At 38.2% G+C, this 14258-nt stretch overlaps 1 pseudogene; it reads right to left on the reverse strand.

Moving 5' to 3' along the window:
* Nucleotides 1–3406: 3406 nt before the first annotated feature.
* LOC110192237 (protein FAM204A pseudogene) overlaps nucleotides 3407–14258 on the reverse strand; it is a 63055-nt pseudogene continuing 52203 nt past the window's right edge.

The following is a 14258-nucleotide window of genomic DNA, read 5'->3' on the forward strand; positions in this document are numbered from 1 at the left end:
TTTGTTGATTACTTCTGAGGACCCTTCTACCTCTGTCTATGGAAGTACCACAAGGATTCATGAACAAGAGCTCGGAGCTTAGCTGTGGGACAGAGAAACAGAAGGACTGTATTAATTTGGCTCAGAGGTAAGGCTGAGAAAAAGCATCCTGAAGCTCCCAGCAGAAGAAAGAGCAGCAGTGACAGGCTTGACACCCTGGGGTACAGTTTGGCACATCTGCAGTGTGGATAGCTCTACTGTTCACAAGAAAATTTTTAAAGCCCTAACTTCACATGGAAGAAAAGACAACAGCATCATTGAGATATCCTCAATTTAGATAAACTTGTCTTATAGAACAGAAAAGTTAGAAAATCAAGTAAGTAGGGCACATTTGTGGTTTTTTTTAATAGAACTCGAAGCCTCCAACATTCCAGGAGTAGCACATCATGTGTTATGGGGTGCCACTTACCAGTAAAGTGTGATGTTGAGTCCCAATTCTATTATTTTTTTTTACCATGAATTATGGTAATAAAAACATGCATTTATTTTGCATTGCATTTTCAAAGCATGTTTGTAAGACCATAAATTTAGATATGATGGGACCTTGTCTGCCCAACCTCCTTGCTTAACAGATAAGGAAATGGTGATTCAGATCCAGTGATTTGCTTAAGGGCACATGATTGTTGACCTAGAGCTCTTTCCAGTGTACCACATTGTCTCTGCTCTTTCAATATCCTTGTGATGTAGGCGGGGAAGGTTTCATGGCTATGTCAAAGAGGAAAGTAAGGCACAGAAAAGTAAAAGGCTTATGAACATGGGTTACTTGACCTTCAGCCCTGGTGTCCAGATTCTTTTAGTGGAACAATTTGATGTTCTTGTTGAGTCATTTCAGCTGGGTCTGCCATTTAGCGTTTTATTGGCAAAGACACTGTAGTGGTTTGTCATTTTCTTCTCATTTTTACAGATGAACAAACCAAGGCAAACAGGGTAAAGTGACTAGTCCAATGTCACACAGCTAGGAAATGCCTGAGGCTGGATTTGAACTCTGGAAGATGAGTCTTCTTGACTTCAGGCCCAGCACTCTATCCACTGCACCATCTCCCTGCCTGTTTAACAGTTAGGATTGGATTGACAGGTGGACAACATAACAGGTATGATTGCTTAAGGCTTCTGGAACCTGATGCAGTGGAATGAAGGTTGGATCGGGGAAGAGTTCAGCACAAAAAAAATTCTAAAAATATTTGGAATTATAGGATCTGATCTCTCAAATCTTAGCTCTGTCACTACCTTTAATGAGTCATTATCTTCTCTGGATCTCAGTTCTTCCCTCCTTAAAAATAAAAGAGTTAGATTAGACAATGTCTAAGGTCCTGTTCAGATGTGATATTCTGTGACTCTAAGAAAAAGGAGGGATCAGATTGGGATTGAGCGCAATGGTTAAACACTGCAAGGGTGCAGACCCGTAAATGAAAAATGAAATCGATCGGAATTAAGTGGCCGAGCCAGAGTAAGGAGCCCACCATCAAATTTGCTAAGTCCCGGAGAATCCGAGTAGGGATCAGATTCAAGAAGAGTAATAAAACAAGCTGAGTCTGAAAGACTTAGCAGGAACAGCACCTGATTCTCAAGGGCATTGAACAATTAACTGCGTCTCCTTCTCTACTTAACCATGACTCGTAGATCAACTTTAGCATGTCCAGAAGAGTTGTAACTAGTAATTCTGGCAACTGGAACAATCCCCTTGAGTATGACAAGTCCTTGTGACAAGAGCTCCCGTGGGCAGAGACTCCAGGATGCCAATAGACCACTGATGTTTGAGAGATGGGGCCTGAAGGGAGGGTGGTGGTATGAGAAACTAACTCAGTTAGAGTGTGGCTGCTAAATGTGCCATTGGCTGATTGTAACTAACTCTTGCTAACTTGGTGCTAAGCTCACTTGTTTCAACACCACCACAAAAGTTGTCAGAATCCTTCAAATTTTGTTGCCCTAGGGCACACTCTTATTTGCCTCTCCCTTGTTGTGGTTCTGATGTCCAGCCTGCCTACTTTCCTGCACACTCCTAATACAGGAATTGTTTCATTTGAACAAAAGAAGGCAGGAATCAAGCTCTGGAGCTAAGAATGAAAAGAGCTTGAGGCATTTGTTGGCGGAAGCCATTTATGAGGACTTAGGAGTGGAGAAAGTGTTTGAATAGTGGAAGGAGATATCTCAGAGTTGTGAAAATGTTGTGGGAAAAAAAAGTACAATGATGTTAAATATGAAAGTTTTGACCCTATCCTTACCTCTTTTTCATGAGAAAATTTTAACTCAGTCTATGGGAAGATATTTGTTACGAGAACTTGTAGTTATTATATGGTCAGTATAATTGTATTATAGTTGTGGGCAGGTAGGTGACACAGTGGATCGAGTGTTAGGCCTGAAATCAGGAAGACTCATCTTCCTGAGTTCAAATTTGGCCTCAGGTACTTAATAATTATGTGACTCTAGGCAAGTCACTTAACTCTGTTTGCCTCAGTTTCTTCATCTGTAAAATGATCTGGAGAAGGAAATGGCAAACCACTCCAATATCTTTGCCAAGAAAATCCCAAATGGGGTCACAAAGAGTTGGACACAACTGAAATGACTGAACAATAACAAAATTGTAATTGTATAATAATATAATATACAATTTATGATTGTTATACTATGCTATAGTTATAATGGAAATTTTGGGGAAATTTTGCTTATTAGAAGTATGTTTAGAGTCAATTTAGCAAGAATCTATTCAATTCAATTTAATTCAACAATTTTTAAAATACCTTCTATGAGCAATACACTGTACTAATTGGTAGGAGTGAATATAGATAGGTACTACAAAAGACTTTCATGGAGGGTCATTCATAATCTGGCTCCATCTTACCTATCCAGTCTTACTTCTCAATACTCACCAATATTTGTACAGTCAGGATAATCTCCTCCCAGTCAATAACCACATACCCCATGCTTATTCTTACTTCTGTGGCTTTGCTCACATCACTGTCCCATCCTGGAAACCTCTTGTTTCTCTTCTTCATCTATCCAAATCTTATCCCTGCTTTAAAACCATTTTCAATTTAACATTTGTTAAATGCTTACTGTGTTCAAATAACTGTGCAATACAAAGTTGAACATGAAACAACTCTTCCCCCTCAATTAGAGAGAGGGAAGGAGAGAGAGAGACAGAGAGACAGAAAAGACAGAGAGGGAAAGAGAGAGGGAGGGAGAAAGAAATGACCCTGCGGGTCATATAAAAAATACTGAGCCAGTTCAGGACCTGGGGATTTGAATATCTAGAAGGTTAGGGTTCAGGTGTTATAACTAAGCTTCTGAGAAGCTTATTGGGGGGATGGGGGAAAGAGAGAGACCCTTGTTCTCTTCCCCTCCCCTGCCACCTTGGCTTGAGAACACCTCATGGGTTTCCAAAGGCCTGAAGGATTTTGGACTTTTCAGCTTCCCGCTGATCTAGTCTTATGCCCCGGGCAGCAGTGGCTGATGGCAGAGTCTGCATTGGCAGCTGTGCAAAGACTGAAAGTGATGAGGAAAAGCAAATCAAAGGCTCCAAGAGAAGCCTAACAGAAACTTTAGCATATTGAAGGGGAATGTACTGAGGACATCAGCAAAAGGATTTAAAGGAGCTATCTATTACCCTTTTGCCATGTGAAAGCTTCAGTCTGTTGTTTCCCCGCTTAAGTATGTCACAGGATTTGGGGGAATGGGGTTTTTTGTTTGCTTATTTTTACTATACCTAACCACTTAATAAAAGCCACTTGCTGAAAGCTAATTAAATCTGGATAAGCATGAGGGGGAGTGCACTGGTAGGGCTTGTGAGCTATAGTATTAGATAACCACCCCCAATCACTGAGGGCTATCCTGAAACTCTGAAGGATGGTTGCAGCCCTTTGGGCACCTGGCCTACCAATACAAGTGAGGGTTGGGAGAGCATTCAGTTTACATGGGCTACACAAGTTAAGAAGTGAAGGAGGAATCAGACAAAGGATATTAGAGGAGAGTGGGAGCACCACTACCTGGGAAGAGCCAGGAATCAAAGTTTAACTCATTAGCCTATAGTTTGCAAATTTCTTTGTCTTCCTTTTGAAAAATAGGACTTTTGCCTTTCTCCAGTTCTCTCTTATTCTAGGCAGGTAGGGTGGTGCAGTGGATCGAGTGCTGGGCCTGGAGTCAGGAAGACTCTCACCTTTGTGAGTTCAAATCTAGCCTCAAACACTTACTAGCTGGGTAACCCTGGGCAAGTTACTTAACTCTGTTTGCCTCAGTTTCCTCATCTGAAAAATGAGCTGGAGAAGGAAATGGCAAACCACTCCTGTATCTTTGCCAAGAAAAATCCAGATGGGGTCAGGAAGAGCTGGACATGACTGAAATGACTGAACAAAGTCCTCTCACATTTCCCATGACCAGAGATCACAACAGTTATTTAGCAATCCTTGTTTGTTAGAATAGATTTCAAATAGCAACTTCCTTTGCTACTGCTTTTTTAATCTTTTAAAACATCAAATTATTAAGGCAAGTAAAGAACTTACTGTTTATTCTAGTTTTGATATAGTGTTTCACTAGCTGTGCAGAAAATTGAGGCCCCCAACATTAGTATATGATACCTCTGTGCCAGTTTTGTGATGTTTCCTAACCTCTTCCTCTATGTTCTCCTTCTATATTAGTGGTCTGTAATAGACTCCTTGAACAATACCACTTCTGTTTCTCTGTTGATCTTCACTGAAATGCTGTTCATGAAATACGTATGGGCTACTTATGATGGTCTAGCAATGTTTTACAATATGCACATTTTAATTACCTCTGGAATCATCATTATTATTATAATTAAAATGATAATAGATGTTGATGATACTTTTTCTTTCAATAAGCTCAAATACTTAATTTATAATCCAATTTATTCTACCAAACTTCTAGGAAATGGATATTAGGTTGCATAAACATATAATACTATACAAACAAGTTATTATTTTTATTGTTCTACCACTGTATGGAACAGATTTATTTCTACTTTCCAGCAGTCTTAAAATGATACACAAAGCAATAGCAACCAGTCGAAAGTGAGATAGTTAATGATGGTAGAAGGTATAGTTGGAGCCCAAATCTCTCTACTACCTTTCTATTGCTTTTTCCATTCTGTTGCTTTACTTCTTCATGTTGTCCAGCTGCACAACAGCCTTTGTTGGGACCCAATCAAGTATCTGAATTATATTCTTAAGTGAAAAGTTCTCCTAACTATCATCTTGGGCAATGATTTAGCAAAATTGGATAGTGAAAGTGCTCTGACATTGTTAAGGTTAATGAGATAGTCATTAACAATACACATTTATATTCAAATGGATTAGAATAATTATTTCACTAGATAATGTTAACAATTTTTTCACATTGGTTTATAATAACCCTTATAATAACCATTATTATTGGAGCACTAGCTTCCTAAAACATTAATGGCTTTATAGCCTCTATGTATTACAGTCTTGTACATTTTCACTTTTTTTTGTTCATTATGTGAAATGTCCTACTGAATTAAAATATTCAACCTAACCTAACATAGCTTTTTCTTGTATATTTTGTGTATTTACTTGGGTTTAAAAAGTATAATCCAATAAAGATAATACCATATCAACTAAAGTAAAACACAGTACTGATTTTTGAGTTTTGTAATATAAAATTTCTTGTCCTTAAAGTATTAGATTATTTCCAACATTCTTCAAAATCCAACTTTAATTCTTTTCTTAAAATTAAAAGACCTGAGGACGTTTTGGCCTTCTTTCACCAAAGCCTTATTTTCTTTATCTGAAGCACATTTTCTGCAAATCAGCAAAAAAAAAAATACTACAATTAAAATCACATTCTTAGCTCCTCTAAAATATTTTATAATACATTAAGTAACTGTAATTTAAATGTTAATTAGCAGTCGCTAATAGAAAAGGATAGAAACCAAATGTGTAACTCCAAAATCATTTGCACATAAGAGTGAATAGTCAGTAGCCTCAGTGCAGAAAGAATACCAAAGAAAGTTTCTTAACCCCATGAAACAGTTCATTATTCTTAAAAGTTTTAGAAGGTTGCAGAGAAAGGAGCATCTTGAACTGAGGGTTAGTCTGGAAATCCAGAAATCATACCCTTCTTTTCATTCCTCTTAAAGCTCCTTCTACCTCAATACTAATTGGAAAACAGATATTAATTGGAAAACTTCCTCAGAAAACATGGAATCCTTCATTCCCCTCTCTAATGCTATCCACTCTTTCTTAATGGCCTTTGGTTCACACCAGCAGCAGGAAGAGTTGGCATACTCCTTTTTCCCTCTGTGTCTTCCAGACCCATCTTCTCCCACCATCATTCATCAGCCTCTCTGATAAACACACCATCCACCATGGCATGTCAACCAGATCCTAGTTCCTACCATATACTGACGTCTAGGGTCCTCTCCAACCTTCCTCAGTGACTTCAGAACCTGGTTTCATATTTTGCTCTCTACTCCATCCAGTGCTATAGGCTTTCATGACTTCAGTATTTATACTGATGACCCTTTAACAGTGACCTTCTAGTTCATCAACCTTAACTCCTCTGACTTCTATTCTAATTTATAGAGGTAGTCTTATATAAAACTTCCATCTTCAAGATGCTGAACTTTGAAATTCCAATCTCTATCCACATGTCCTTAATATTTCCCCTTTGCTTTGTTCCTGATGATGTTGTCCTTTACTCATGACTTCTGAAATGATCCCATGATTCCACCTCTCTATCACCTCTTTTCTAACTTCATTGACCTCACTCTACAGTTTTGACCTGATAGCCATTTTGATGATGCACTGTGCCCCATTTTGGGTCTGTTGTCCCCTTGGCCTTTTGAAGTTCCTACTCTGCTATTCCCCCTTAACCATTCCTATTGTCTACCTTCTTTGCTGCTGCTTCTGAGTCACCAAATACTGTTAGAGCCAATCCATTGGTTTTGGATTGCCAATTCTAATAAGTTGGTGACTAGGTTCACTACAAATTTCTCATATCTAGCCTTATCTGAGATTTTAATATACATGACAATCTTTTTCTTCATCTTTGATGGACTTTTCCCTCACACTTCTTATAGCAGGTGTTCTAAACCTTTTTTCCTCTTTCTTCAATTCCCTAATTTATTTTCCTTATCCTTTGGGAGATTTTGTCTACTACTGTACTGAGAAGATCAAGATCATTATTATGAGATCCTTCATCTTTCCTTCTTCAAAACCTCTCTCTCTCTGCAAAGGCTAATTATTATCACCCCTCTCACTTTGATCCCATCCTTTCCGGTGCCCTCTGTAACTGTGACATAGCAACAATTCTAATTTTCATTTGCATCTTTGGTCTTTGCTTCCACTGTGGAAGTGATCTCTCCTCCTATGTCTTGATCTCACTTTTGCTCTGATCTCATTCTGCCTGGTTAGTATACTTAATTGTATATTTATTGTGTCCCTTTATTATATAATCAATTCTCCCAAAAGAAGAACTGTTACTTTTTATTGTTTTATTCCCGATGCTTAACAGAATTCTGCACACACAGAAGATGCCTAATAAATGTTTGTGGAATTGAATCTTCAGATGTTGTAGATAATCAGATTTTCTGTTGGCTCAATTGTCAAAAACTTTGTGCCTCCAAGTGATGGACAGCACTGATATTAGAAACTACTTCTTTAATTTCTGTGAGAGATAATCATCTAACACCAATGATTAAGGCCTTGTATCATGTCATTTAATGCAAGCAAGAGGTATCATTCACAGGTTTCATTATGTACTCTACAGGAAAGGTAACCCTATCACAGATCATCTAAGGAATCCATAGAATCATAGTTTTGAGATTATAGAATTACAGAATCTCAAAACTGAAAAGGACTTCAGAGACCATCAAGTCCAACCTGTAACTGCATGAAAATTCTTTATACAACATATCTGACAATTGGTTATCAATCAATAAGTAAATCAAGCACTGATTGAGTACCTATTATGTGCTAGGCCCTGGGGACACAAATACAAAAAAAGAGATAATTCTTACTCCCAAGAAGCTTACATATTTTCAAGGCCTCTGTTTGGGGGAAGCTTCTCCTAAGATAGTCCATTCCATGTTTGAATAACTCTAATTGTCCTAACAATAACACAGTGATTGAATATAAGCAGCAATTGCCTCACCAGGCTGTTGATTTTTTTTTTTTTGGTGAAGCTTAAATCTTTAAACCATGATTAATGATTTCAGTGAACAGGATGTTTTCAACAATCCTAGGAAATCAATTCAACTCAATTTAATAAACATTTATGTAACAGATACTATGCTAGGCACTAGGACACAAAGATACAAATGAAAGAGTTTCTGTCTTTACAAGAGATCTCATTTTGGCATATGATTAAGCCCCACAAATTATTGGGATAGGACAAGTCATGGAATCTCTCTGCATCAACTGATAAATGAAAAGGTTGGGATAATGTAGCCTCTAAAATTCTTTCCAACTCTAAAAATTAATGATTCTTCTATTTGCTTGCTTTGAGATAGAAGAAAAGTCATTCTGCACATCTGCAGAACGTAGCTGACTGGCATCAAACTCTTCAACATGTTCCAGTGGAGTCGTTGAAAGCATAAGCTCAGCTCGGATTTCAAAGTGAAGGCAGAATTCAGCTGCAGAACTTACAAGAGATCTCAAGATTAGACTCCTGCTGCCTGCTTTTATCCACCTTACAGCAAACCCCACCCCTGCTGCCAGAAAAGTATTATGCCAGGTATCAGTAACAAAAAACAAATATGTAGGCCTTCATGTGACAGATCTTTGTAACTGCTTAGCTGTGCTGAGGGAAAAAACCCACCAATATCAATCCTAGAAATCATCATAGCACTCAACTAGTGGAAATCTGAAGGAACAGAATATGAACAAGGAATAAAACATACCAAGGAATAAAAATGCTAACAGCAAAACACAAAACCCTCTGGCATTACAGCTGTACCTAAAAGCACGCCTACCTTGGCAATATCAGCATTGGCTTTGTCTCCTTCCCCTTCAAATCTTTAGAAATTAGAGCAAAATTGTGGACACCTTTTTTCCCCCTAACATCACTGAGGTTGATTTGCCATTTCATTGGCAACTACCTTTCTGGGAAACACTGTTTCAGGAATCATTCGATCATACAGCATTTATTAAACATGTACTTGGTACTAAGTGCTAGAGGTACAAAGGAAAAAGGGGGGAAAGCCCCTATTTTCAAGGAGCTTACATTCTAATGGGAGAGACAATACAAATTGGCATATATAAGATGGAATACAGGGTACATATGCAGGGTAGATGGAAGGTAGCCTTAGAGGGGAAGTTTGCTCTAGCAGCTGGATGAAGCAGAAAAAGGTCTCTGATAAGAAGTAGCACTTGAACTGATTCTTAAAGGAAGCCAGGGATTCAAAGAGTCAGAAGTTAGTAAAGAGAGCATTCCAGGGATGGGGAATAGCCATTGTAAAGTGACATAGAAGGGAGGTGGAGGCTTGTGTGATGAACCTCAAACATGCTGGTATGGTTGGTCCACAGGGTGTGTGAAGAGGAGTAAAGTGTTAAAAGCTCAGAAAGATAGGAAGGGAATAGGTTGTAAAGAGTTTTTAATGTCAATAGGAAGAATTCATCTTAGATCTTAAAGGTTATAAGGAGCCACGGAAGTTGATTTGGTAGGGATGCGTCATGGTCAGACCTATGCTTTAGGAAAATCACTTTGCCAATGATGGCGCATAAGGTGATGCAGGTATTATTATTTCCAACTTACTGGTCAAAAATCAAGACTCAGAAAGGTTAAGACTGATTTATAGTCAAATAATAATAAAAATAATTAGCTAGCATTTCTAGTCCTTTTCTCTGTTAATTATTTTCTATTTATCCTGTATATAGTTTGCTTTGCATAAGTTTGCATGTTGTCTGCCCCATCAAATTGTGTATGTTCCTTGAAGGCAGGGGCTGTGTTTTGTCTTTTTTTTTTTTGTATCCTCAGTACTTAGCCCAATGATTGGCATACAGTAGGTGCTTATTAAATGTTCATGGATTGATTGATTTATATAACCCCTACTATGTGCCAGATACTTTGCTAAGTGCTATACAAATATTATCCCATTTGATCTTCATGACAACTCTGGGAGGCAGGTATTATCATCATCCCTATTTTACAGTTGAGAAAACTGAGGCTGAGAATGGTTAAGTGACTTGACCAGGGTCACACAGCTAGTAAGTGTCTGCAACTGGATTTGACCTCAGGTCTTAACCTTGAATAACTAATGAATTTTGTACATATACCATTTGGTAGGCATTTTAAGTTTGTTTTTATCTCATACTTGGAGAGGGAGCTCTCAGTGAATGGCCTCAATTTTTACAGTGAAAATATGAATCAACGTTCTCAGCTGAAAAGGTTAGAGGAGTGGGAGCCATGGGAGGGGTGGAAAGGATTGATGGTACAAATGATTGATTTATGCTTTTTACATAACAATCATTTCATTTACTTACACAGAAACTTACTCATTGAACCTTTCCTTATTTAAAAACAATTACATAAAACATCCAAGATGACAGCTGTATCTCACAACATATACAATATTCTTTCCTAGTGGTCTCCTACTGCCCTGCAGTGAGTGAGAAGGTATGTTTCATTACCTCTTTGGGATCTTCTCCCAGAGCTGTAGGTAGAAATTGTAAGAAGTAAATTGGAGCTTTAATGTAAGGAAAAATGTCCTCACAATTAGAACTATCCCAAACTAGCATGAAGGTTTGGTGCATTCCTTCTCCTTGCACAAATTCAAGCATGAGCTAAGAGACCAACTGTTGGGGGTGAGGTATGGTGAGGATCCTTGTTCATGTGCTACTTAGGTTCTATGCTCCTTCCCAACCTCTAAGATCTTTCCTAATCTCTAAGGTCTTTCCTGCCATGTGATGACCTCCAGGGTGCTCTCCATCCCTCCTCAGTAACTTCAGCACCTGGTTTAATATTTTGTTCTCTACTCTATCTGGTGCTGTAGGCTTTCATAACCAGTATTTATATTGATGAGCCTTTTAACACTGTGACCTCCTACTTCATCCACCTTCTTAACAAGAGCTTCTGAGATTCTGTGATTATGATTGGGTTCATAGAGTCATAGGTCTAAAGTTGGAAGGGACCTGGTTCACAGATGACTGAATTTCTCACATTTTCATAGTGTTTCAATGTGTTAAAATTGGTGAAAACAAAGGCAAGGGTTTCATCTTCAACTCCTTTGCATTATTAAATCCAAGGAAAAGGAGATCTGTCTTCTTAGAAAATGTTGGATTTTACCAGTATAGGAAACTCCCTCCATCAGTCCAGGATGTCTATAGTTTATAGTCTTTATGTACATTTACATATACATATACACACACACACACACACACACACACACACACACACACGTATATATATATATATATATAATATTTTGTTTTCCCTCAATTACATGTTAAAACAATTTTTAAACATTTGAGTTTTTTAAATGAAGTTTTGAGGTCCAAATTCTATCCATCCATTCCTTCCTCCCCTCTCCTCTCCCTGAGACAGTAAGCAATCAAATATAGGGTATACATGCACTATGCACTATCATGTTAGTCATATTATACCGGAAGACTTGAATAAAAAAAGAATGAAAGAAATAAAAAAGTGAAAAATTGCTTGTTTCAGTTTGTATTCAGACAATATCAATTCTTTATCTAGAGGCAGATAGTGTGCTTCACCTTTAGGCCTTTGGGATTGTCTTGGATCATTGTATTGCTGAGGAGAGCTAAGTCATTCACATTTCTTCATCATACAATATTGCTGTTACTGTGTATAATGTTCTCCTGGTTCTGTTCACTTCACTTTGCATCAGTTCATGTAAGTCTTTCTAGGTTTTTCTGAAATCATTTGTGGCTTATAGTCTTAAAGAGTTGCTAGGGAGCATTGATAGATAAAGCAAGCGTGCTTCAGAGGGAGGACTTGAACCAGGCCTTCCTGATTCCAATACTGGTCCTCTATACAGAATGCTAGGCTGCCTATCAAATCCTTCTTTAACTTCTTTGAAATCAGATTTTTCATCGTAGGAACCATAACACATTTTCTTCCAGAACAACTCAGTGTCCTTGACGATGAAGGCTTAGTTGACACAATAGCCCTTGATGATTTCAGCCAGTTTGGGGGAAAATTTTTGAATTGCTGGTTCATAGGCTGCCACTTGGTCAGAGCTAGTAGTTTCGTGTTATGTCCTGATGTTATGCAGGGCACAGCTATCTTTAAAACACATGAACCAAACCTTACTTGCATTGACTTTTTCATCCTTTTATTCTCTACATAAAAAACTGGTGTAAAAAACTCAAAGACTTACTTTGAATGACATCTGAACTAAAAAGACACAGAGTCCTGAGTTTGATCCTGAATCCATAAAATAAAGTCTTCCCCTCTCAGCCACAAGTTCAGCAGTTGCTTTGAACTATTGGATTGCAGTGTGGCTGTGCTTTTATTTTCAATGTGCATTCTAGCTTTTTCTTGAATGCTAACTTGCACAGTATTACAACATAGATAGGTCCAATCTCTTCCTAATTTCAGCTTGGGGCAGACCACTCTCAGCAATTCTGATTAGCTCCCTCTCTTACTCAATTCTCTTCCTTTGTATGCCACTCCTATTCACTCACAGGAGTGTTTATTGTTCTTAAGCTGCTGAGGCATCCCGGAAAGACAGAAGAAACCCTCCCCTCTTCCAAAAGGGTTGCATAGGTAAGGGGAACCCAGGTTGAGGTCAGGTATAGGCTGATTAAACCTTACAAGTCAAAGCACCACCAAGAAGTCAAGTGAACAGTGCATGTTTGTTATTTTCTGCTATAAGTATCACAAGTAATGAGACAGGCATGAGTCAGTTGTGCTAAACTGAGCACAGCTTGTACAAAAATACTTTTGATCTCATAGGGCAAAAGCAGGGTATGTGTCAACTGATAGGTTCATGCTGGCTAGCTTTGTAGAGGCTCCTGTGTGAAATTGGCCCTATATATCCATACCTACTACCCATTCTTCAGTTCCTCCCCCCCCCCCCACCTCATACACGGGTTCAAAATAATATATGTGCTAATAAGCTGGAGCAAACCTTATAGCCTAATCATAGTGCTTCAAGGCCAACTTTCTTATAAATATCTGAAATTGCATTCTTATATTTATATTTGCAGGCTCAGGAGAGAGTATAAGCATTAATTCAATTAATTAAAATTAAAATTGAATTAAAACTAAATTAATTTAGTCACTCTGATCCTGACCTATTCCATCAGTGATCATTAGAAGTTAGTGTGATGGGGCAGCTAGGTGGAACAGTAGATAAAGCACCAGTCCTGGAGCCAGGAGGACCTGAGTTCAAATCTGACCTTAGGCACTTACTAGCTGTGTGACCCTGGGCAAGTCATTTATTGCCTAAAAAAAATGTTAGTATGAGACTGGATGCCAGTCTGTGTGTGTTGCTCAGATTTCTTTACCATGTATTGTTTTTAACATTTTGAGCATAAAGAGCTAAGTACTGATGCTTCTGAGAAGAGATATCAAACATATGGCCTGAGGGCTGCAAAGTGGCAAACAACAGCCTGAACCAGATTAAAGTGTCCTTGGGAAATATTTAACAAAATAAATAAAAATACAATAAAACATAGATAAAGTTAATAGGTGATTTTCTTTTTTTTCTTTTTTTTAAGGCAATTGGAGTTAAGTGACTTGCCCAGAGTCACACAGCTAGTCGGTATCAAATGTCTGGTCTGAGACTCAGATCCTCCTAACTCCAGGCCGCTTGCTCTGTCCACTGCTCCACCTAGCTGCCCCCAATATGTAGTTTTCTAAGTCAATATGCAGCCTGCAGGGATTTTTACATGCAGTTTAGTGGTCCTCTTTCTACTTGATTCAGACACAACTGCTTTTGAGTAACCAAGCATGAATAAATTCCAATAGTAATAATAATGGTATCTGTCACTTATATAATGCTTTTCAATCAATCAAGTGCTCTGCATCAAATATCTCACTTGAGCCTTGCAACAACACTGTGAGGAAGGTAACACTAATGTGATTTGTCCATTTTACAAACGAGGAAACTGAGGCTTCTAGAGGTTAAATGACTCAGAAGTAGTAGCTATGAATACATGGTACCATCTTCCTGAAGGAGCCCTTTCTAATTCTGAATAATTAGCTAAGATGAATGTACAATTGATACGTATCTTCATACATGCCATCTTCAATATTACCTCCTATATTCTATCCAC

This window comes from Phascolarctos cinereus, unplaced genomic scaffold (assembly GCF_003287225.1).
Source record: "Phascolarctos cinereus isolate Bilbo 61053 unplaced genomic scaffold, phaCin_HiC Scaffold_3;HRSCAF=262, whole genome shotgun sequence".
NCBI lineage: Eukaryota > Metazoa > Chordata > Mammalia > Diprotodontia > Phascolarctidae > Phascolarctos > Phascolarctos cinereus.